Source organism: Falco peregrinus, chromosome 5, assembly GCF_023634155.1.
Source record: "Falco peregrinus isolate bFalPer1 chromosome 5, bFalPer1.pri, whole genome shotgun sequence".
Lineage (NCBI taxonomy): Eukaryota > Metazoa > Chordata > Aves > Falconiformes > Falconidae > Falco > Falco peregrinus.
The window spans coordinates 95,792,191-95,816,970 of NC_073725.1; the positions used below are offsets into that span (position 1 = coordinate 95,792,191).

A 24,780-nucleotide genomic window follows, 5' to 3' on the forward strand; every position below is an offset into this window, starting at 1 on the left:
ATTGCTCTGCGGCCCTTCCTGCTATCCCAGCTGGCTCAGTCTAGGGCATGCATCTCATCTCCACTTCGGTATCAGGAGTCTCCAATAGCTCCAGCAGCATGTGGATATCATCATAGGAGCATCTTTTTCTCTTTGTTTTGCTTTGTTATGGGAAGAGGGCAGAATGAGTTGTAACTCCTGGGGTGTGATTTTGCCAGGATGAAACCCGTTGAATGACAAGGGAAGTAGAAGTGGGTGGGGGAGATTGTATTTCTGCTTTTGGCTTGAATTGGAAGCTTTTTGTTTGGGCTGAGATCTTTGAACCCGTGGGCAAACAGCTCTGCAAGAGCAGGTGTGTGGGGAGCCCTCCTAGGAGATGGCTTTGCCTACATGGTGGCTGCAGTGGTGCTCTGTGCCTGCCCTGCCCATTGCCACCCGCATCTGGCAAGATGTTTGGCGTGTGTGTGTGAGACAGAGTCATGGGTGACTTGAATGCAAGTCTTAAAAATCTCTTCCTCAGTGATTAAAGCAATTGCTGTGCCTGGCATCCTTGCTTGCTTTAAGTATTTGCTGATGGCTTCTCTGAGTAGGGACAAGCTTTGTGGGGTGGAAAAGCTGGATTTGCCTTGCCTCAGCTTATTAGGAGTTTGGTCCTTGCCTGTGAGGAGTGGAGAGGAGGGAAAGGTGGTGGTACTGCTGCGCGGGCGGGTTAGTTTCATTCTCCCCATAGAACATCATCCCCAGAAAAATGGTATTCCTGGGCTGTGCCACCTCCCACAACAAGGAAAAACAGATGAGAAGCAATGAAGCACACAATTACATAATGAAAAACAATAAAATGCATCTTCTAATATGTACTACTAGTGACCATGTGACTTTATTGTAAAAACGAAATGTGATTACATTTCCGGGTATTGTGCTGTGTGATAAACTCCAGGGAAAAAGTGAAGAACAACTTAGACAGAGAAGACTTCTTGTTTAATATAAACCTCAGACTCTGAAGTGACACATAGCAGGGAATAAATGTCCATCATCTATCAAATGAGGTTTGAACGGTTTAGGTCACACTAGACAAACACTTCTCACCCCAAAACCTTCTTTTCATCTTCATTCATCAACAACACCTTAAGCTTGTGCCCCTCTTTTTTCTTTTCCACTCTCTCAAAAAATAATAATCTGCCTGATGCCTACAAATCACTTCTGGCTGGCATTGGTTAGGCGAGTTATGAGCTATGGCTGCTGCTGCTCCCATCGGTGCTGCCTCTTGTGCAGGGAGAAAAGGAGGTTTGAAGTTTTGTGAAGAGGCTGAGGGAGGGAGAAGTGCTGCAGAAATAGTGGTTGTAGAGATGGGAGGCAGTGAGCAGAGAGAGGTAAGAGGAAGAACTGGCATCAAGCATTCCTGTATGGCACATCCCTTCATTGAGCTGCTATGTGCAGTTTGTGTAGTTTGTAGCTCATTTCTTGCAGAGGTTTGGGATGTTGAGCTGTGCAAAGCAGTGCAGCCCAAACCCAGCAGCCAGGAATGAACACATCCTCTGAGGATGTTTTTGCTGTATATGTAAATCCCAACAGCCAGGACTGGAGCTTTAAAATGGAAAGGCAAACCTCCATGGCCAGGCTGGATAGGTTTGTTCTCTTCTGCAGATCCCTCGAGGTGACCCTGATTGCCCTGGTGGGTGCTCAGACCCAGAAGCTCATCTTTAATTTACTTTCTTAGTCTGCAGGCTAACCTACATCATTGTGCTTTGTAATTTCTTCCTGCCACCTCCTCTGAGGTCCTTGGCTGTGCCATGCACGAGCTGTTCAATCCCCATTTCCTGGTAGGAAACTACCCCTCTTATACTAATCCTTGTCCAAAAGCTCTTAATTTTTATTCTTATCCTTTTCCAGTTTATGGGACTCTTCTTGGATTAACTTCCCTATGGTACAGTTTTTCCCTTTGCATTGCTTGCTTGTTGCTTCCTCACCAGTTCTTTTTTGTTTCAAAGATACTTTTCTGGCTCCATCCCCAGCTGCCTGGAAGTGATTTGTTCAGCAGCGCGGTCTCCTGGATTTCAGAGGCCATAGACTGTTTTCCCTTGTTTTCTGCCTTCCTTCCTTCTTTCTGTCATCCTGGGAGAAAGTCTGGCAGACACGGCTTCTTCTCAGCCACCAGTTGATGTTAATTTGTGTGACTGCAACGGGCATGCATAGCAGCAAAGATCTGTTTGAAGGTAGAATTTTGTGTGATTGGAAATTTCTGTAAAACTGGGAAGGAGAACTTGTTGGGAGGGCACAGGCGTGCTAAGGGAGAGAAGTCAGCATTTTAATTGCAATATAAAAGTTGACTTTTTTTCTCCACCTCCATCTTAAACACTGCTTTGTCTTGTTCTAATATGGAGTTTGGAGGATGCCACCATCCATGGCAATGTGGCCGAGCACAGGGGGTCTGTCAGCCACCCAGCTCCAGCCCATTGCTGGCATTTTGGAAGGGCTACCCTGTGCTCAGTACTGCCTCAAGGTATTTTCAAGGGAGGTTTGGGTATCATTACTCTTTGAAATTTGGCATAGCGATGTAAAATTGTAAGGGTATGGCTGGCAGCAGGTGGGGTCCCTGTGCCTTGCAGCGAGCTCCAGCTGGGCAGGGGGGGACTGGCAAATCTGCAGCCTCATTAACGAGGGAAGGAGGATTCACCCATTTGTGGGAGCTGGTCACAGATCGTGGAGTATCACGAGGTAAGCCAATTTCCTACACCAATACCTTCTTCCTTTTCACTTCTCTCCTTCACTGTTTGAAAACCATAAATCACTTACTTGAAATGTATTTAAGAAGAGTATTTTCCTCTGCATTCCCACTTAATGCTTTGTAGCGAGTACAGTTGAGATCGTTCATGTGCTAAAGCAAGAGAAATACTCTTCTTTGATACTGTGTCTTCATTTTCGGCAGTTTCCTCTTTTACTCGGTTCTTAGATGATAAATTCTGAGTCCTTAGATGCTGCTTATTCTGCCACAAAAAGGAAATGCAAAACAGGTTATTTTAATATTAATAATAAACGTTTACATAATTAGCTCGATTACTTTGTTCACTTTGACATTTTGTCATTGTGGACCTGTCGTTTTCTCTCTTTTAAAGTATGCTAGTAGTGCTGGGAAGTGCAGGGATGGTGCTGCGATCTTGGTTGTGCCGAGCATCTCCCCATGAGGATGAGGGCTTCTCCCCACCTTGCAGAACCTGCAGGCTGAGGCAGACTTATCAATGTGTGCCATTGCTCTGTACTCTTGGGGACACTTACTCTAACCTTGTTAAAATACAAGTCTTCAAGAAGTGTAAGCCTGAAAATACGTATTTTGCATCTAAAATGAAGAACATGCTTTTTCCATGTGACTGTTAAAGGTCTGCACAAGATTAGATCATTCACTGGTCTAGAAATTCTCCTTTTTGAATCAACACTATGTTGTAAGGGTGGGTTATTCATCTGACCTGTAATTGCTGTTTGACATAATTATTTTACAGATTTTGGGTCTGTGTAGTTAGGAAAAAAGTTGTTCTGTAAAGAAGGGAGTTTGACCAAAAAGAGAAAGAGTGTGTGGAGGTTCTGATGATACTGGGCAAAAACCTAAGAGGGTTTTGTTGTTGGTTTTTCTCAAAAGAAGCAAGGATAACTGTGTTAAACAGCAGGGTGCTACTGCATGATGGAGAAGCTGAAGGAATGGCTCATTTTCCTGTTATGTCACTGCTTTGGCTTTCTCATTCTTGTTCCTCTGTTTCTTCAGAAGGGCCCTGCAGCCTGCAGATAACAGAAATTAAATTAGTATTGATATAACATTAGACACTTCTATTAATATTGACAGTCTGTCGATACTGTTGTGCTACTTTTGTAATATGGGATGTTAACGGATAATACTTTAAATAAAAACACACTAATCTTATAATCACTGAACATGTAGTGAGGTCTCGACTTGGCTCACTCCTCCTCCGAGCTCCCCCATACTTGCGCGTCTGCCGTGCCTGCCTGCCTGCCTGCAGCTCCTCTGGAAAGCCTGTGAGGGTTAGGCACACCGCACCCTTCGTGCTTGAGCTGGTGGATGGGGAGGTGCGGTGGGGCAGAGATGATGGCTGTAGGTGGCAAGGCAGGAGTAGTGATGGGAATCTCCTCATGGCTGTGATGGTGGTGGGGCTGGACAGGTGCATCCATGGCACCGAGCTCTGGGAAGCCCTTTGGGGCTGTGGGTGGATGCAGACCTGACTACAGGGTCAGTTCCAAAACGTTGGAGTTTTGGTCCTGTGGTTGCTCATGGCATTTGCTGGAGTGCTGCCAGCCCTCACTGCACGTGCCCACAAAGTCTGGTGGAGGAAGCAGTGCAAGGATGACTTGGAAGTTCTGATGCAAGGCAGCAAGCCACCAAATCCCTGTTGGACTGTGCTGGCTGCGCGTGCATGGGGTGACAATACGCAAGGTCAAAGCGGTGCCCTTAATCTGTGGTGCTTGTCTCGATACTTAGCACATGTTAGCAGCTCTGCATTTCTTATGAACTTTTTTCCTTTTAAGTCTATCATGAAAATCGCCATGTTCATTAGAGCTAAAGTTATTTGTTAAATGGTGTAAAAAATACGCATTAAACAATAATGATTACTTTGGTAAACACAGATGTCTTTGTATTATGCAGTGGGTTTTGTACGCAAATTTGTACATGTCTGTGGAACAGAATTTGCCATCTACCTTGAAAAATGGGAAACACAATACATGTTAATTGCTTCTCCCTTAGCCCCCCGCTCCACCTGCTGTGCTGCTGCAATCTGTTGATGCAGTGCTGAAATCTGCGGTGCATGAGGACGGGCTCGGCAGCGAGCAGGTTGGCACTTGCAGATGTGTGCCCGTTGTAGGAGGTAGCAGGCAACAGTCTTAACTTCTGCCTCTTTGTTTTCTAACTAGGAGGATATTTTTAAAAGGGGGAGGGAAAAACCTTTATCTTGCTGAAAACCATCTAGTGATGATCAGTTATTCACCACATTATTAATGCTTATTTGGACATTGCTTGGACTGCTGGATTAAACAGCTTTCCCGTTATGTATTGAATAAAGTGAAATATATGTCATAACAGCAATGCTATGATGCTGACAACCGTCCTTGGCTGTGCATCTCATTAGAAAGATATACATTTTTCTTTGTTGTGTATCTGTGAATGACAGAAGTTGACAAACATCTTTTAAGAATTTGCTGTTGGGAGAAAGTTACATTTATGGCACAGAAACCAAGAAGAAACTACTTGTTTTGAAGGTAAATAATTATTTCCTACATGTGTGTTTTCTAAATCGCCCTCGTCTGCTGTAGTAATTACTTTTTACTTTATTATTGCTTATACGTTGAAGGAGATCCTCTTCTGGATCACTTACTCCTAGAAAGAAATCCTGGAGTGTTCGAAGTTCAGTTTCTGTTGAAACTTGCACTTAAAACAGGATTAAAATCCTTGTATTTCACAGTTTTAAAGACTGAACTGATTCTCTGAATGTACCACATTAACTCCCAGGGGACAGTTGAATTTTTCCATATTTTTTTGGGGGGGGCAAAGATTTACTGGTTTTGACTCAGGAAAGATACTTGGAAGGAGTACTGCCAGGTGGGGGCTTGGCTTGCTGTCAGCCGAACAGCAATGCTGTACTTTAAAATACCCATTTTCCAGATGCACAATATGTTTGCATAATTTATACTAGTCTGCATTTCTGCAGATTGCTGGTATTGGCCTGATTTTGTGCTTGCCTTAATTCAGAGCAGGAGCAATGACCCTGCTTGCAGTAAAAGTGTGTTGTGCATAGGGATCTTTGGACCATTATTGGGAGAACAGAGGAGCAATAAGAAGTCAGGATTCTTTTTTTTAAAGGGTACTCTCCAAAGTTAAGAATGAAGGTGTTCACCATCCTGGCTAAAATAGCTTCTGCCTGTTCATAATGAATCAGAACAGAAGACGTTGCATATTCAGCTATATTTGCATGACTCCCTGGATTTCATAGATGTTGTGTGGGTGCCAAGTCAGTGCCATGTTGACCCACAAGAAACTTGAGAACAGGGTTGAGAAACCAGTGGGAAAAGGCAAGTGTGGACTTGTGGGAGGGAGAATAAGAGGGGAGAAAGCAGGCTGGAATCCTCGTTTTTCTACTGTTCATCCACCTCCACCATGTGATGGAGTGGTGGTCGGACAGCCCTCCCCTGCAAACATCTGTATCTGGTGCAAGGAAACTTCGCTGGGGTTGGTCGGTGATGCATGGTTTAAGGTTTTCTTTTCTTTTTTTCCATCTAGACCCATGCACCTTTCAGCATTCTGAAACAGAACACAATCTCTGCAAGAAATCATCATTTGGGGAGAAGCCTGTATTCAAGGAGTTCTCAGCTTACGCTTACCCTTGTGTCTGAAATTGTTTTACTTCTGTTACAAGTAACACCTAAAATTGCCACTTAACCTTGCAGGCACTTTGTTAAGTTGGTATTTTTGATTGCAGCAGCTGGGGTGGAGTTTCCTTTGGGAATTCAAGGAGTAGGAAGTGTTGTTTGTAGTTTTTTTGTTGGGTTTTTTTGCTGACTGGTGCTAATGTGTAGGTGGGGATGTGCTGCTGTTTTTGTAATACTTTTATTGTTTATGGAATTGTTAGTTAATTGATGGTAACAATGCCTGGAGCCTGGGAGAGGTATTCTTTTATGTTTGCTCAGATCAGAACAAGTAAATAATTTTGTAACTTAAAAAGAGATTCAAGATTATTCTCCTTAGTTTATTTACCTTGCACGTTTGCATCTACTGTTTCCATACCTTGCTATCAGGTTTCCCTAATTAGTGTTATTTCTAACAGAACAACAGATGAGAATAATAATTTTTTTTTTTTTTTTAGGGTTTAGTAGGATGTAGCTGGAGACCCCTAGATGGACCTGGGAGTTCAGGAGCAGGTGCTGCACCTGAACTTGCTCCCATCTAGTTGGTATGGACGTGGTAAGGTCTCAAATTGACAGTGTCCCTTTTTCACTTGCAATAACTTTCATGTGAAATCTAGAAGGCAGTCTTTGAACTTCTGTTAATTGCTTCATGGTTCACTCAGACTAAAACCTACTTGGTAACTTCGTCTTCCACATTTATCCAATGAAATAAAATTCAAACCAGCCCACAAACTAGAGAATGTTTTTTATTTATATGCGGTGTACTTCCATCTGGTCCATGTTAAGGACCCCAAAAATATATGTGATTAGCTTTATAGTTCACTGCTAAAGGTAGCAAAGCTGGCTTTTAACATTTTTCAAATTTTCAGCTAGCATCTCAAAACATTTGTTGGCATTTCCTGACTATGATTACTAACCAAAGATTTTCCTGGTTGTCTTTGCACTTTTTAAAGTATGTTGCATAGTTTTCCTGCTTAAAATATCACTGAAGCCTCTGCTCTTCCCTTTATAACTCTTATGCAAACTATCCATCTCTGTCAAGACTGGTCAGTCTCAAATCCTGAAGTTCAGGATTATCAGTAGTAAAATCTATGGCTATTGCTGACACTGAGCTCATGCTCAATAAAATGAAATGCACACATTAGAGGTAATAAGAAGGTGAACTGTGCTGCTTCAAAACAATTAACATGGGATTTAACATATTTGGCAAAAGCCAGCTCAGAAATGCCCACTGAGTGCACAAGGTAACCTAAACATCATCAACTTACCCCAGTTTAAATTTCAGACGTTTGCTAAGCAAAGTCCTGTATTCCCACTAAATGAGTGCTTGGGATCTTGGAGAGAGAGAAAAAAAAAGTCTTTTTCTACTGCATTTAAACCAGGTTATCTTCTTCTGCAGCTCTTCTGCCACAAATGCATGTTTGTATCTGGAGCTGCTCCGCAATGGAAAACACCCTGGTGTTCCTGGGAGGTTTTTGTGTAGCCTCAGCCCACCACAGTCCCCCCAAAAGGTCAGGAGCCCCAGATTCTTACTTGCAGGGTTTTTTTTGCCTCTGCCATATTTAGTCTTGGAATATTCAGAGCTGAAGTGGAGAACTGCTGCCGGTTTGGCCACAGCTTGTCCCAGACGGCATCGTGGCACAAGGCTCTGTGGCTGCCCATTTCTGAAATACATGATTATTAACAATTTTAGCAGCTGCAGGTTTTTCTTTCGGTGCTGGTTTTCCTTTGCCTGCTCATTCGGCAAACCCATCCTGTCAGGTGGCACTAAAGGCCTAGAAAGCCACCTTGTTTTCTGCAGAGACACAGGTTATTACCTTAATCCTTTACTTGTTTGCTGCACCTTAATGCTGCTGATTGAGAGAAAATGTAAGCGTGAAGTGTGGACTTCACTCTCCATCCCCTCGCATTAGCCGATAATGCTCCTAGCATCTACCACACAGCATCCAGCTTGTTTAACAGCCTGGGAGAGTATTGTCCATGTGCAGTTACCCCTACGTATAGTAGGAATTTGGGGAATTTTTCCTAGAAGTGCAGTTTTAGACCTTGAGGAGGTTGCCTCTTAACCTCAAGTATGTCCAGAAGTGCATAGCAAGAAGTGCCAAGGATTTTCAGGAGTTGAGCTGAAGGTGTTGTTTGAAGTTATCCATATTTTATTTTCTTATACGCTTTCTTGGGACTTAATTTATATAACGCTGTGATGGGCATGTATAAACATTGTGATCATGTTACAGTATGAGTGAAATAGACTTGTTTTCTTCTTTTCTCGTAATAGAAATGTAAGAAATTCAGTTGTTTGCCCCATAAAATGCACACTTGTGTTACGGATTAGTCTCGTTTTAATGAGGCTGTTACTTATACAGTAGTACATTAGCAGAGTGTCCTTTGATTTTTATGTAGCGAATGTTTACGCACCGGTTCAGAGAGGCCTGACTGTTATTCCCCCTCAGTTCTTAAGATGGGGTATTTGGGTCGAAAGGCTGTCACTGTGGGATTGGGACGCTGCTGGGTTACACACAGGTGCCAGTTGGGGAGCGGGTGCCTGCTCAGCCATCAGGGACCCGGGCAGTTGCATCCGAGCTGCTCCACAGCAGCAAGGTGGGGGCTCTCCCCAAGGGGCTGGGTGCAGGGGCCGAATCCTGCACAGACCCAGGCTGTAAAGGCGTTTATAAGTTGCTGGCGCCCTTTTAATTGCACCTTCTCTGAAAGAAACCTGGTGGCAGCGGTGAAGCGAAGCAGAAAGCCTGGCAGCGGGATGAAGACATCCTCTGTCCGTCTCTGCCTCTGAAGCTGAACTGAAGCCTTCCTGCGCTGCTTAAAATTGTGATTTTGGATAAAAGGCTGTGTAATAACTTGAGAAATGTGTGAGAAGATCTCGTGTTAATACTGTATAAACCTTCTTTAACTTCAGGAAGCTTAAAATCAAATTTGGCAGAGCTTACAAGGGCAATGAATGTGGAGCCACTTGACTCCAGTAACCGAGAGAATCGGTTGACAAACCTGCAGTATTTTGATTTTTTTTTTTTTTTACAATGCTATCTGAATTCTTGAAAGTATTTACTTCCTTGTGAACATGTGTAAAAATATATACATTTGGCTTCACCTGTATGCTAAAAATTTCAGTCTCAAGTTCTGTGCAAATTTTTTCCTATCTCTTTGGGGAAACCAAATGAGGAGAGTATTACAGTGCAATTTAGGTTCTCTGGGTTTCAGGTTTTTTAAAAAAAGAGGTAGCTAAGATAGGTTAATTGTGGAACTAGGAGGCTCCACTGACTCATCTTCTGAATAAAGAAATTCAGATGTGTTGTGACCTCAAGAAAGTGAATTTTTAAAGCAGTTGAAGTTAGAAATCTGGGATAAATTTGGATATTTGAAAGTCATGGTAACAACCATTTGTAAGAGTGTATCATGCTCTATAGTAAGATTGCATAAGGGCACAGGATGGAGCATCTGATTTTTGAATTTTTTTTTCCCTTTTGGCATTCTGTTTGTGACAATTACATGACTCTCTATTAACTGTGTGTAGAAGAAAGCAGTGTTATGAAATGAGGAGAGATTTCCTTCATCTGTTACTCTGTAGGTAATTTTTGTGCTTTTTCCAGTATTTAAGTACCTCTTAACTGCTTGCTGTCCATCTGTATACCATTCATAGTACTGTAAACTAGTATATGTAGCATGACCTTGTAACTTGCTTTGTTTGTGCATCTGCCAGTACAATATGTTGTCTTTCCTTAAAATGCAAATATGCTCCACACAGTACAGAGCTCCTTAGTCAATAAATAAATGGAGGTAAAAAACTGTACCTAATACCCATTTAATTTAAATTCATTTTATAAACATAAAGACGCCTTTTAAGAGAAGCTTTAATTCAGACTAGCACCTTGATTTGTGGTTGCCATGGAGAATCAAATCTGTCATTTGACAAGAAAAGTCACCCATTTATGACAGCACTTTATCTTGTCTCTCCAGGGGAAGAAAATGTCAAAAGTGAGAGCAGAAAAAAAATAAAGCCTTGAAACACCAGAATTTCTTGATTTCATTTTTATTATTCAGCTATCATATCCTTTCTGATAATAGCAAGTTGGTGAAAATAAATAATGTTCCTACAGTAAAATCAAATATTTCCTATTGGAATGGACAGGGCTCTTTGTGATTGTCAGTGCTGTGAAGTCTGGCAAGAAATAGTGTTATTAGATAAACCCACAGTGCCCAAATCCCATTTTCTTTTCATTACAATGTCAAAATAATTATACTTGTGTAATTTGGGTAAGAAATTGTGGAATAAGTAAAATGGTCCATTGGAAGAGATTGCTTGAAGCTTGTGTTCATTATAGGGTGGGGTTTTTACATGCCGAAGAAAAAAAAAGATAAAAAAAATCGTATAATTTCATTTGAATAAAAATGTCTGGTTACTCTTTCATGTTCTTTACAACCAGAGGAGACGACAGGTGCTGTGTTCTGTTGGGGTTTTTACATTGATGCATCTTTTGTAAAAGAGAGTTAAAAGAGGCAGGAGTTTTAACACTTCTTGATTCTGGGGTGAAAACCTCTGAAGAGTTTCAAAGACATTAGGTAAAATTGATTTATTATCTACATTTTTTTGGAAGTGTTTTTATTTTGTAGGTTTAAGAAATTATTTAAGAATTGGGTGTTTTCAGGAATATAATTAGCTATCTCAAGTGTTTACGCCTGTACATTTAATCCATATAGACACTAAGTTGCCCCCAGGGGAGAAACACTTACTGTAGCATTGCATTACTTTTTACATAAATCTAAAAAGTGCCATTGAAATAACGAGACTAAAATAATCCACTCTGCGGCTCTTTCTTGAGACGGCGTTTGTGCCTTTCACAGTATTGCGGGGTTTGATGTGGTTCAGGAGTAATCTTGTATCAATGAGATAGCATTATAATAGAAAGTCCTTTAGAGGTTTAGTGTAAATATTGGGCTGGTAGGGGAGCTGCTTGCTGGAGCGGTTGTGCCTGCAAGCGATTACAAAAAGAGAGAGAAAGGAAAGGGTCGGAGGCTCTTTTTTTTTTTTTTTCCTTGAAATTGGCTGGCAGTGCTGGATCCATAGCCAAAGCTAGTTGGGATCTGCTGTGAGAAAACAGGCAGCACAATAGTTGCCTATTCCTGCCTTCATGCAGAGTCTGAAGCCAAATCCTGCTCTCAAACACTTATCTGTAACTCTGCTTGCCTTCACCAGGCACTGGCATGCCTGTCCGGTGGAAGTAAGTGATGTGTTGTGTCCTGGGGTTCTTTAAAAATGTATGTTGTTGCAAATGACACCTTAGTGGGGAAACAGTTGCAATTTAGATTTTTTTTTTTTTTTTAATTTTGATTTTTAACATGTATTAACATCATGTCTTAGAAAGTGTGTTAGCATGGGCTACCAGAATGTGTAACTTGGGGTTTTTTTCGTGAAACCATCTGGAATAAAAGAGGGTGAATTAAAGATGCTCTCTGGGGTTGTGGAATCTTAAAGATATTAAAGGGTCTGATTTCCATAATGCCTGCCTCTCCTTTTGCCCAACTGTTGATATAATCTGCTTTAAAATCGATTTGCTGTCATCATGTAATCAAAGCCTTAATTGCATCATCATTGACTTCAGCATTTTTTGCTGATAAATTTGCGTGACTGACGGTGAAAATGTTGTGAAAAAAGAAACAACAAGAGTTTGAAATAATTCTGGTGTGTGTGCTGTCTCTTGCATATGGACAAAAAAATTTTGCAGGTAATCCAAGAGTCCCTGGATTTCAATGAGAGATTTGAAAGTGTTCTCCTGTGTACAAAACCTTGAGGCTTGATACCACAAACTGTTTAACTTGTTGAAGTCGAGAATATTTGAAGGAGTAATAGGAGATTGGTATTTAGCATGGCCTTGTTAAAACTGTCTTTTTAAGTCTTTAGTCCACTTCAGATTGTAACTTTCTACAAGTTGTTCTTAATAATAAAATGGATGGGTGGGGGTAAAGCTGCTTGGTTGCTGTGAGGTTGTTCCCCGAATCACTGAATTAGCTCCCATAAGCTCTTTTGGAGGGAAGACCGAATAGAGTTTAAATAATGTTATAAAACAAAATTTGTGAGTAACTTTTCTCTCTGGTTTCCGACGGATGCCATCTGAAATGGCTGATATCCTGTCCTGAAAATCACAGATGGAAACTTCATCTCAGCACAGTGCTACGGCAATAATGAAATGAAAGTAGCAGTCTCATTTACATTTCAGAAATAGTTCGCTGTAGTTTCCTGTTCAATCTACCAGATTTTCTTGTGTACCTGATGTTGGTTGTTACCCACATTTAAAGGGCAGTGCTTTAGGTTTGACCCTTGGGGAATTGTGAGTATGTAGGTGATGCTCTTCTGTTACCGAGGGATGCTGCTTGCTGCAGCGGTCCCGGTACAGCAATAACTGAAGCAGCAGCGACTGTTTGATGCTGTTTCAACAAAGGTTAACTCCTTCCTTTTGGCTTTCACAGTTCTCTGTAGTCAGAACAACTGCAGTGCAAGCTTTTCTCAACTGATTTTTTGCTGATTTGTTTAAGTTGCATTTTTGTTTTAATAACCTGTTTCAGAAACATACTCAAGACTGAAACTCTGTGATATAAAATGGCAACATTCACATGTAGTTTCTGTAAGGGGGAAGTCAAAGTAAACACATACTTTGTAAAAGTGAATCACATGTTTTGTAAAAGAGAATATATACCAGGTGCTAATAAGACTGTGTGTTGACTGTAAATGCCTTTTATGGGATGCTTTGAAAGAGAAGAAAGTGCAAATTACTGGGGAGGATGGAGAATGCCATAGATCAGGGTAAAAATGCGACGCTTGGCACTGTCTGTGTACTAGTGCAGCCCTTTCCTAAGCACAACAAATACTGTGTAAGTATTTAGTAAAACTGAGATATACTGCTTCTTTTGAACACCTGTGACTTTTTCTAAAATTTAGAGGGCATGAAGTTAAGCTCCTTGCCATGTGCTAAGTCTTCTGAGAGCACCCACTGATCTCGCCAGGTTTCTTCTGTTGCCCCAGCAAACCTGAACGGGCACATAATGGACAAGAATGACAGCACAGCTCATCGCCATATAAAGAATTCTTCTTTTTTAACGTATAAATGCATATGTATGTGCGTATGTATTTTTAACAGAGCTGAGTGTCTCGGTGCAGGCGGTGTGCAGGAGTTGTCACTAGTGAGGGGAGGCCAGGGCAGCCATATGATGCTCTGCCCAGTGCCGAGGGCCCTGCCGAGGTGCAGTGGGGGAGGACAAGTCCCACAGTGCCTCAGCATCCTCCTCGTGTGGTGTCACATAGGGTGCTGGGGCCTTGGTAGCACCCTGTATGAGCCCTTACGGTGTAAAGGGAAAAGTCTTGCCTGCAGAAAGATTTCTGGCAGGCATTGAAATTTTTGCAATGGTGATGCCACTGGCTGGCCACCTTTAGCAGCAGGTACCAGGTGGCAGTGGGTACCCCAAGAAGCAGTGGGAGCTCCTGGATTTTCTCTGAGCCACATGTTTCTTTATAGTCATTGGAGTCGTCAAGGCATTTGGAGGATGCTAGAGTGCTCCTTGTGATCTCACTGTGGGGGAACCTCAGACTTAACAGCTGTTGAAGTGATCTTCTCTTCAGAATTTGGGGTCGATGCCTCCACCCTGCCATCAGCAGCTCCCAGGGCCACCCAGCAGCGTGGCACAGCGGCTGGTTATGCTGTTAGTGCTGGAGGTGGTGGCTTGTGGTGTGCGTCTCTTGCCGACCAGAGCTCTGTCATGTTGTCTTCTTGGTTGTAGTTGCTTCTTGCTGCTGTTTCAATTCCCACTTCTTAAGGATAGAGTAAAAAATTCTGAAGAAATGACATGTATCAAAAACAGGTGTTTATGAAAACAATCTTCAAGATGGTATAGTCTGACACATGAGATTTGGGGAATGATAGAGTTAAGGTGGCATAGGCCACCTTAACCAAGCCTCTGAGCTGTTACACATTATGAAACTCTCTTGACATTATCATGTAGTTTTGGGGTTTTTTGTTTTATTTCTTTTTTCCTCCCAAAGAGTGTTGTATGGGCCTTGGCATGTCATCCAAACCCATGTACTCCCAGCTTGCCATGTGGTTCCCTGTTCCTCATTTCTGCATGCCCACCAAGAGACACCTGGGGCTAGTTTTGCAGAAGTGATCTGGGGTTTGCAACCACAGCTGAGGCCAGTTGGGGCTGTCTGTAGCACATGGGGTTGTCAGTCTCCATAAAAACTGTGAGTCATGGTGGGCTCAGATCGATGCCTGGAGTTACTGGGTAACTCAAACCAGCAGCTATCAATAGCCTCCCTCTTGCTTTGTTTCCCACCAGTGAGATGATTGTGATGCTATCAAGCTTCTCTGCACGTGGAGGTGAGGAGACTTTCATTAACCTTAGTACTGTGATGAGGGAAGTGGAGACATGATCAAGAAGAGCTTGGTAATGTTGTATTCAGCTTTGGGTTTGGATAGTGTGCTAAGTAGGTAGTGTGTGCTACTGGGAGTACAGATTTTGTAATGGTAAGAAGAAATGCTTAATAACTGCACATTAGATGGGAGTCCCATAGAAAAAATATGATTGTGTAAGTGAAGACTTGATTGTAATACTCATTCCAAAGGTGTAAATCAAGATTACATGTTGATGTTGCCAACTTTGTTGCCTAGTTTTTGCAACCTTAATGTTATTTTAATATAGCTTTGGATGCAGTTCTGTAAAGGATGTACAGCAATATGTTAACATGCTGTGCCGTCCTACATTTAGGGCTTGTAATAAGTTTTTTCTTTTTTTTTCTTTTTTTTTAATTGTCTTTGCCAAAAAAAAAAATAATAGTGGCTTCTGAGTGTTGAAGTGTGTGTTCATATTGCTGTATTTTTACTCGATTCTGTGTCCTGTATGCCCTGTCTTGTTGCAAGATCTAAAGGCTGCTGCTCTGTCCCCTTTGTATCTGGGAGAAGCAGTCACGATAGTCCATGTGCTTCACTGAGGTCCCTGCTCAGGGCAGGGTATGTAGTAGTGGTGGGAAGGGCTGGAGGAAGAAGAGCAGGCACACAAGAGGTTGTAACTGCTTAAGTCAGACTCTTGCAGCTAAAATATCTAATATGTAAGTATTTGCTGGGGGTGGGGCAAGACATACCAGCATTAGTTATTTTTGCCGTGATGTTATAGGATTGTTTTTTGAGGGGGGGCCTTGTGAAGCTTTATTTTTTATTGTCTAAGGGAAACAGCAATTCTCATGCTACATGAAAAGTTTCTCATAGGGATTTTTCACTAATTGGAATAATTACATGCATAGAATAGTTTTGCATAGAATAGTTTTTTGGCTCTTTTTTTTTTTTCTCTGTTGCCCTTTCTCCTATTGATGAGCATAGTTACACTAGTCTTGTCCAAACTGAAATGAAGATGGAAGGAAGTGCAGAATTCATTTCTCCTATTTTGATGTCCAAATATACTGGTTCAAGTGGACCCACAGATGACAAAATTGATCATATTAGCAGTTTGTGTGCCTGGCTTTCAGGATGATGGGAGATCAGTGTTCTTATTACTGACATTCTTACTGGGGCTCTTCACATCTTGGAACAACGTGTTTCAACTCTCTCTGCTTAAATTTCTCCATATATGAAATTAGATAACCTTTACTGACTTTACAGGTTCTGCAACTATTATGTATGCATTCAGGTATTCCTGGAGTACGAGTGCATGGCCCTGCTTTCCTCCTTTCCCCTGTTCCAGCTGTGCCAGCTGGATGTGAGCCGTTACTGAGGACTGGGCAATTCCGAGCTTAGTTCTCTTAATTCATTAGTGGTCCTGATTGAACAAGTAGAAGCCCTCGCTGTCAGTGTCTGGGGAAGTGTTTGCAAGGGTGGTTTGGGGGATGTTTGCTTCTGCAGAAGCTCACTGATCCCCTCGGATGGGGCAGTGTTTCCCATGGTGGTAGCTGGTGTTTCCCACGTGCCCACACTTCTGCCTCGGGGCCTCCTCTGGGTTTCTGATGTTCCTCTCCATGTGAGGCCAAATTTAATTATCGGGGATAAGGTCCTCCAGAGCAGACCTTTAAAAGTCCTATATAAAGATGCTGCTCTTAAGTAATTCAATATTTCAACTGCTCTGTGCTGGATTGATTGATTGATTAATGGAGGAGTTCATTTAATTAATCTAGGGCTTCACTAAGTCACATGTGTTACAGTAAATACTGTGATGGTGGTGATAAAGGGGGTGGTTGGGAGCCACGGCTCCTTGCTTGCCTCTCTCATCCCTTTGGATTTACAGCGAAGCTACAGGTGCAAAGTCACCATGAATGACTGGGTGCATGTGCTGGGGCTTGTGCTAGATGCATCTTGTTGGTTTGCTATCTATAGGCTGCTAAATTCGGATGGCAAGCAGACGTGATACTTTGTCACTTCCTACAAGTGTGCATGTGGAGCGAGACGGTTTTCCCCCCCTAGCCCCAGCACACGCCCGAGTGGTTTGCCTCAGAGTTTGGATTCTATAATGTTGATATGTCATTGCATATTGACAAGGATGATACGCACTGTTCCTGAGCAGGATCCCTCCGCTGAGTGCCTGTTGTTTTGTTTGCAGTTTGCTGGGCGAGTTTGGCCCTTGGGTGGAGGCCCAGGGACCTCCCTGTCTTGGGGGCTGGTGGAAGCGTGCATGCGTGTGCTGTTGTGCATGCAGCTCCCTGGGGAGCTGTGATCCTGGCTACAGGATACCCCAAACCCGCAGGTTTTGGCTTAAAGCCTTGTGTCTCTGCTACAGAAGAGCTGTGCGTGGAGCAGTGAAGCCTGGTCTGCAGGTTGGTGGAGCTTTTGTTGCTCCTTCGCTCACCGTCATCACAGGCAGTAGCCTTAACAGAGGGAGTTGTATTTTCATCTGAGGGGTTTGCTTCAACTACACAAGGCATTTGGGGACAGGGCTGTCGTGGGGACCTCTGCTGGAACTGCTCTGAGCTTTGGTGCTCCTATAACCCAGTCCACCTCCTGTGGAGAAGCGCTAGTCTTGTGCAGAAAGAAGTCTTTGGTGGATTTGTGTGGAAAGGGGGGTGACTGAAATGGCTGTGATCCTGGAACCCTAAGATTTTGTAGAAAGTTTCCCAAATCTGTAATTGTACAATAAATAGACGTAAAGGAGACGTGACTGGCCCACCACAAACCCTTGGCAGGGATGGGAACTCGAAGCTGCATCTCATGGGCTGTGTCCCAGTGCCTGAGCTGGGGGCTGTGCCTCTACTGGACCAGTGGCAGTTGGTGACTCTGGGATCAGTCACCACTGTTGCATTTCCAGATTTCCCTGTCCAGGCTTTATACAAGTAGATGTAGAAATAGATTAATAGACACATGTATGATGCGCACGCAATAATCCATGCTACGTTTGAATGAAGGCTATTAAAAGTCCAAGTGCTGGATAGCCTCGTGACTGAGTTTCCTTCTACATAACCAACACGTGGGCAGTTGCACAGCAGCTGGGTGCACTTTTTTCCTCTCTCATTTTTTTTTGAAAAAGAAATGAAGCCTTGATTCATGGACAAGCAGTTTAGTGCTGCTGTCATAGGTCGGCGGTTTGTTGTGTGGTTAGCTTGGTTCTCAGACCTGCATGTTGAAAGGTAATGGGGTTCATCTCGAGGAGAGCTTTTTCTCGGCAGGATGTCTAACTATGTGTTGCCTCTGTTTTCTCACTTGCTAGTCTTACAGAAATTAGTAACGGTAGAATATTTGATGAATAGGCTTTGATAAAAGACTGTTTCTTTTTTTTCGTTTGATTTTGGTCACTGTTGTAATACCGTGAAATGCTGATGGAAAGCCAAGTGAAAATGATCAATAAATGCTAATGTGATAGGTGATACATTAACCTGTAGGAGCGTCATATCACTCATGCTGCTTGTGGAATGCTGTACATGCCGAGAAGGATGCTACCGCCAGCTGTGGGGGGTTTGGGTGCGTTTGCCGGTACCTGGCCGGGCAGCACGTGTGTGGGTGGACCCCTTCCCATTGGGTCCTGGCTGTTGCTGCTTCCCAGCCCTGGTCGTGGCACAGGAGGGAGCCTCTTGACGCTGTGTCTTACCTCTAGCCCCCAGCAAGCATGGGGAGTGTGGGATGGAAATCTTGCCTGGTTTTGATGCTATCTCTCCCTCCAGCCAAGCTGTACAGGAGCTAGTGCTAGCAGGAGTTTTTAAGCTATTACATTTGGAGTTGCTGCATTGTTCATCTGATTAAATTGTATTTAATTAGCTTTGTGTTTCATCCTTTTGTTTCAGTGTGAAGATTATGGAGGGGGGAAAGAAAAAGATAAAAATTGGCTAAATGAAGCTTCATCATTTAAAACACACATAAAAACTCTGTGAGAAGCCTTTTATTCCCCGGTCCTTTATCTTCCCTCACAAGCTTTCTGAGAATGAGTAGTGCATGTTGAGGTTTATCTTTGCTTTTATGTGCAGTAGCCACATGCTTAACATCGAGCACGTTTGAGTTGCATTTCATAGGGCTTTCGCAATCCCTTTATAAAGGGACTGATCTGCTAACATCACCCTCTTTAGATGTAGCAGGCAGGATGTTCCTCCATACAGTGAAGTGCTCACAGTCTCTCTTGCCAGACCAGTAAGTGAATGATTTCAAGCCTGGTGGGCAATACTTGTGTCCATGCGTAACACAGACAGACCACAGTAGTAGGCAGCTGCATGTAATTTTGAACTCCACTCATTGAACTGTAATAAAACAATATAAGCACTGCTTGGGGGAAAGATTGGATGCAGTTATCCTTACACAGGGCTTGGGCATATGAAAGCAGCGCTGGCTGACAAGAGGATTTTGAGATTTGATTTTGATTGAATTGCAGAATTGAACAGGCCAGGAATGTCAGTGGAAGGCTAAATGCCTGTAGTGCCATAAAGTTTTATTCATGTGAGGCTTTCCAATATAAAGTAGATGGATTATTGGAGAAGGTGTCAAGGGACATGAAATAGAAGTGCCCAAAACATAAAATGTGGGTATAAGGATAAAATTACTTCTTGCTTAGTACATAATTAGCTCCAAAAAATGTTTTGGGTAGTTGTTTGTTTATTGTTCACCCTTTTTAAAGCTAATTCATTACACAATGTAAAAGGATTCTTCAATTTTTGCTTCAGATCTCTGTGGCAGGAATTTATATTGCTTTTAAGGATAGGTTTAAAAAAATTAATTCTGTCTTAATATCTTTTTTTAAATTAGAAAAGAAGGTGTCTCATTTAAAAAAAAAAGGGGGGGGGGAGAGGAAAAAGGATAGAAAGGAAAAGGAGAAAAAAAAAAAAAGGAAAAGTCCACAGGATATGAACACTCAGCAGACACTGAAAACTATTATGCTCAAAAACAAGAGCGGGATGTGTATTCACATACCACAACACACTGACTTATTTCATAGCTCAGTAATGCATACGTAATTAGAGTCAAATTTGCATAGGACAGCTGATAGCCAAATTTGTATGGCATTAGAGACAGCTTCACCCGTTTGCAGTGAACTATGAACAGTAAATAAAGTTGCACAGACGACTGGATGTGGGTTAGCAGAAGTGTGCTGCATTTTTGTGCCCTGATTCTTTATCCGTTTTCAGACCTCTGCCTCAGTTAACATTTTTCCCTAAACTTACTCTAAATCACATATATTATGACCGCAGGAAAATAATCATAGCTTTATGCTACATCCATTCACTTAGAATTATAATATAAACAGTAAAATGGCCTTCTTATTACAAGCCCGTTTTTCTGTTTTAAATTGCATTTTTTTGGAAAAGAGCTTGTTCTGTTAATCTTGTTTTAACCAAGAACACGAATACCTTTCTATATGTGTATTTTATGGGGAGGTTGTGTGTGGTGCATACAAAACTGTCAAATTGGGATCTCAAATTACCATAAAATGTAAACTTACGAAATCGTATTTAAAGGTGTATTTAAAGAACAGCATATATTTATATTTTCTGAACTAATTCCCTGTGAGCTGCACATTCTTCCATTTCAGTCCATCCTGATGGAGCTCACACTTGTTTAGGCAGTGTTTATATGTATTGTAACTGTCTGTCTTTGCTTTTTTTTTAAGCCAGAAGGAAACACCCAGATAGTTTTTACTATGCAGATTTTAATTACTGTTTTTTAAATCTTCTTTGGAGAGTCTGGGTTTGTAAATTCTTCAGGAAAGAAATCCCACGTTCAGTGTTGGTGGTAACTCTCCAGGGATTTGTTAAACTTTTATTTACCGTGAGTTCTATGTATCATTCCTTCACAGTTTTTGGTTTATTTTGTTATTATTTAGGTTTGCTGGAAGTAAACGTGCTGAGGATTTACCTAATGGAGTAGGAGTTTTTCTGATTAGTTTCTTTGAAGGAAAAGGATAAAAAAGCTCCCTTCTCCCTCCCACCCCCCAATTCATACCAGCTATAGTCCTTGAATTATGTGTGGTAGAGATGCTGTAGTCAATAGAGCGACTTTTCTTTTCTTCCTCCCCCTCACTTTCCCCCCCTCTAGAGCTTTTTTTGTTGTGTGGGTTTTTTTTGGTTTTTTTTTTTTTAAATAGGGTTTCAAAGCAGACTGTAATGCAGGGAGCTGGTTGCAGGGCAGCTGTGTGTGGGTATGGTGGGACGCTGGCAGTGAGGATAGGGTGAGGATGCTGGGGCCTTTCAGGGCTGATGCAGAAGTCGGCAAAGTGCTCCTGTCTCCCCCTGAGATAACGTCCTTATAGGGCTCTTGGCCCTTAGTTAAAAGTAACTCATGGCAAGCTCTGGTGTTTCTTCAGAAGGAGGTGTGAGTCATGTGGCCAGGCGAGTTCAGGTTTTTTCACTGTGGGCTTTCTGGTTGATTTTACCCAAATGGCAGCTCCTTTGCTGGCCGGCGCAGGCTGGGGATAGGGCTGCTGGGGGCTCACATCACCCCATGCAGCAAAGCCAAAATATTTACAGGGTCACCCAGCAGCAGAGAACTAAGAACTTTGAAACCAAGATGCTAAACCAGCTTTCTTTTGCTTATCTCCTGAGTTTTAGTAGCTTCTTAAAGTTTAAGAAAGAAGTGTGCTATCTTTCCCTCCTGTTCCCTTTTTTCACTTCATTGACTGTACTAATTATGTCCTGCTTAATACTTAGGCAGTTTTAAGTTATTTAGAATTGCAGGTCAAAAAGGCAGGGCAAAATGGGTGAGATTTAGACAGTTTTAAAATATTACTTCTATTTGAATTCTATAAAGTTTAATTTAAAAACCTTTTAAAAACAGAATTTTAAAAGGGTAATACTGAAACCTGTGAGAAATGTATCATGTTTTAAAAGATGAAATACAAAATAATAATAAAATACATTTTTTTTCTGTTGATATTTTAAAGAAAATTAGCCCAAAGACCTAACTGAAGTTAGCTCTTCTGGTTATGTTAGAATATGTGAAAATTGTTAAGTTTAGATACTAATGACTTCTTCTGTAGATGGAGTGTTTGGTTTCAGTTTTCATTAGAATGGGGCTGAACAGTTAGTTTCAGTAATTCCTTTGGTGATTCAGTAAAAACTGAGAAATTCATATGGAAAAGGAGAACAAGGTTTCCTCTTTTCGGCTCCAATCTTGGAATAAAATAAGGGTGCGAGAGGATGAGATCTAGTACTGCTGAGATCCCAATATATTCAGTTTTCTTACAACAGATCGTCTTCAGTAAAGGTTTTACATGCATAAATGCATAAACTTATTATGTATCCAGCATATTTAAGTAACTTTCATTCAATAAATACAAATGTTTTTTTCATTTTGTTGCAGTTCCACTTTTCAGCCAAATGAAGATTGATACGAATAACAAAATTACCAACTAATAAAAATAGTCATAATTTCTAACATTGTCATAACCTAAAACTTAGGGATACAAATGAATGTGAAAATAACCTACTCTCTAGTTTAGCAGGGAGAAAAGTGAAGCTTAATGAAAAAGTCATATTTTATTCAGTTGCTAACCAATTAGAATCAGTCTTTCTTTAAGAAAATAAATACAAAAGTACAAATGTAAACCAAGATTAAAATCAATGATTTAAACCATGTTTCCTGTTTGCTGATATAAGCCGTGATTAAAGTCGGTGATTCAAATCACTTTGATTTAAATCAAGCTCATACTCGGTGTGGATTAGCTTGTGGTCACCAATGTCATCTTTCTGAAGATTAAGGTAGCAAGTCCAAAGTGCCTCAGTCACTTGTCCTGACCATGAGACCAGGAGAGATCCATGCTAAATTCAATGGGCAGGACTCCTGTCACTGCCCCTCATGCCCTTGGCTCCTTTCCGAGAGGATCCATCTCTCTGAGGGCTTGTGGCAGGGAAGGTGCAGCTGAGTCCCCTTCTGGGGTGGCTTTAGCTCATCAGTTGTGGAAACTGATGAGCTGAAAGAGGAAGGGAGCTCAGACCCGTTCCCCTTGTGCATCACATACCTCTCCATACAGACAGCATCCCTGCTGCTTTCTGGCCTCCCTGCTTGCTCCTGGAGGGATTTACTCGCTGTTTCCAGTTGTGCTCAGCTTTCCCCAAGGGCTTGGCTCTCCCTGTGTCCTTCAAGCCTGTTTGAGGACCTGGCACAGTCACCAATTTGCATGAGCTCCCACAAGGTATTTTTTGGCAAATCAGTTCTCCTAGGTGTAGAGCAAGTATTAAGACTTATTTTTTCCCACCTTTCCTCAAAAGCCCTCTTTCTCTTCCAGGAGGAGCAGGGCTGTATCCCTTGCAATGAACTGTCTTGCACGGGAGCCATGGTCAAGCTCTTGTTTGGGCTGTGGTGAAGCCCCACCCTTCCCACCAGCTTTATCGGCAGATTTTTCTGGTTCCCTTCTGGGCATCCTGCAGGAGAAGTAGGAAGAGAGTGAGCCTGGCTATACAAAAGCCTCAGGAAGAGCAAAATGGGCATCTTTTTGGCCAGAACTTTTTGGCACAGGGGCAGTGGTGGGAATGGTAGAGACCTGCTTTGGTGGCTGGTGGAGAGGAGCTCGTCTTGTAAGAGCATAGATCACATCTTCCCTTGACAGGGTCTGAATGTTAAAGAAACCAGACATAAACCTTGATGTACTTTGGGTCAGGCATGTCAAGTAGAGCCGATTGCATTCAAGTTGGACATAAATTATTTAAAATGCCCATAAAGATGGGTCAACGGTCCTTGCATTGGTAGAAGTCAGTTTAAGCTTGTATGCTGTAATTGTTTCCATATGATGGGCGTTTTGAACACACAGAGTGGAAATCCTTCGCAACATGCAAGGTTGAGAGAAACACTTGGAATTTATTGTAATAATGTTTCTACTTGGAAGTTCTCAAAATAATTATCTCTATTTAGCTCTCTTGTTTCTGCCTATACTCCAGACCATGTCCAAGCCTTTTGTGGAGCATAAATAGTTCCTTCGTGTAATGTTGGCAGCCAGATACTTATGCTGGAAGGTCTCTGTCTGCCTTATTCTTACACCAGTGCTGGATGAAGTCAGGTCTCCTGAAGGTGGCAGATGTTTTGGCAGAAGAACGTGCCATGTGTTTCTCAAGTCAACCATCGTAAATTTGAAAACAGGAGGTTCTGAAACAGAAAGGTGTGTGTTGGTTGGTTTTTTTCGCTTTTATTTAGGAATAACAAATAGTGCATTGATGCTGTTAGTTAATGGTATTTAGACCCCGGGACCTCCTAAGCTGCACAATTATCAGTGAATGAAGTGTATTTTAACAGAGTCAAGTTTCCTCAGCAGGTTTTCCCAGGCTTAATCCATGCTAATTTATTCTTCTTACATTCTGATTGTAGTGACTATCTTGAGACAGATCAGATGATCGGGGTCAGATTTTTAGCTGGTATAAACTGACACAGTTCCTTAATTCTTCTGCAGTCGGTGGAGCTGTGCTGATTCACACCAGCCAGGAGTTGAGGTTGGTGTGTCTGCCTAGATGTCTGCCACTTAGCTTAACCTGGTACTAGCTGGTAACTAAGTTTGGAAAAAAAAACCCCACCAACCAACCACCAACAAAATAACCATATATGTTCGTACTTGTAATATGTTGCAACAGGAGAGCATCCAGGTAAACAGGCAAAAATGGGATGGGGAGGACAGGCGTGTGTAGGACAGAAGCGGTATGGACTGTAGGATGCAGAGATACAGGACTGAGTCCCAGGGAAATGTAATTTATGGAGCTTTGATTTGTAACTGGAAATCATGCACTGTTGGAAATATTGGTGCACCCATTAAGGTATACACAGCTGGTATTTCAGAAAAGTTTAGGATTTCTTTACATTAAGAATTAATGCTGCTTGGGGTTTTCCTGTATGTAGGAATAGATATGTAAAACAAATATGTATACCAAACAAAATATAGACACATGGAGTAGGGCAGAAGAGTTTGCATGAGAGCGCAATCTCACCTGATCGGGGCGTGAACCCACAGGATCTGTGTTTT

At 42.0% G+C, this 24,780-nt stretch overlaps 1 protein-coding gene across 11 annotated transcripts in view; it reads left to right on the plus strand.

The window, feature by feature from the left end:
- The window catches only part of FOXP1 (forkhead box P1), a 391,101-nt gene that overhangs the window by 61,223 nt on the left and 305,098 nt on the right, over positions 1 to 24,780 (plus strand). The window contains exon 1 of one of the 11 annotated variants that reach the window (XM_055804570.1): positions 14,620 to 14,759. The exons of the other annotated variants lie outside the window; for them this stretch is intronic. The gene's annotated coding sequence lies outside the window, so the exon portion shown is untranslated. Of the gene's footprint in view, positions 1 to 14,619; positions 14,760 to 24,780 lie in introns of those variants that run through there. 11 annotated transcript variants of the gene reach the window in all.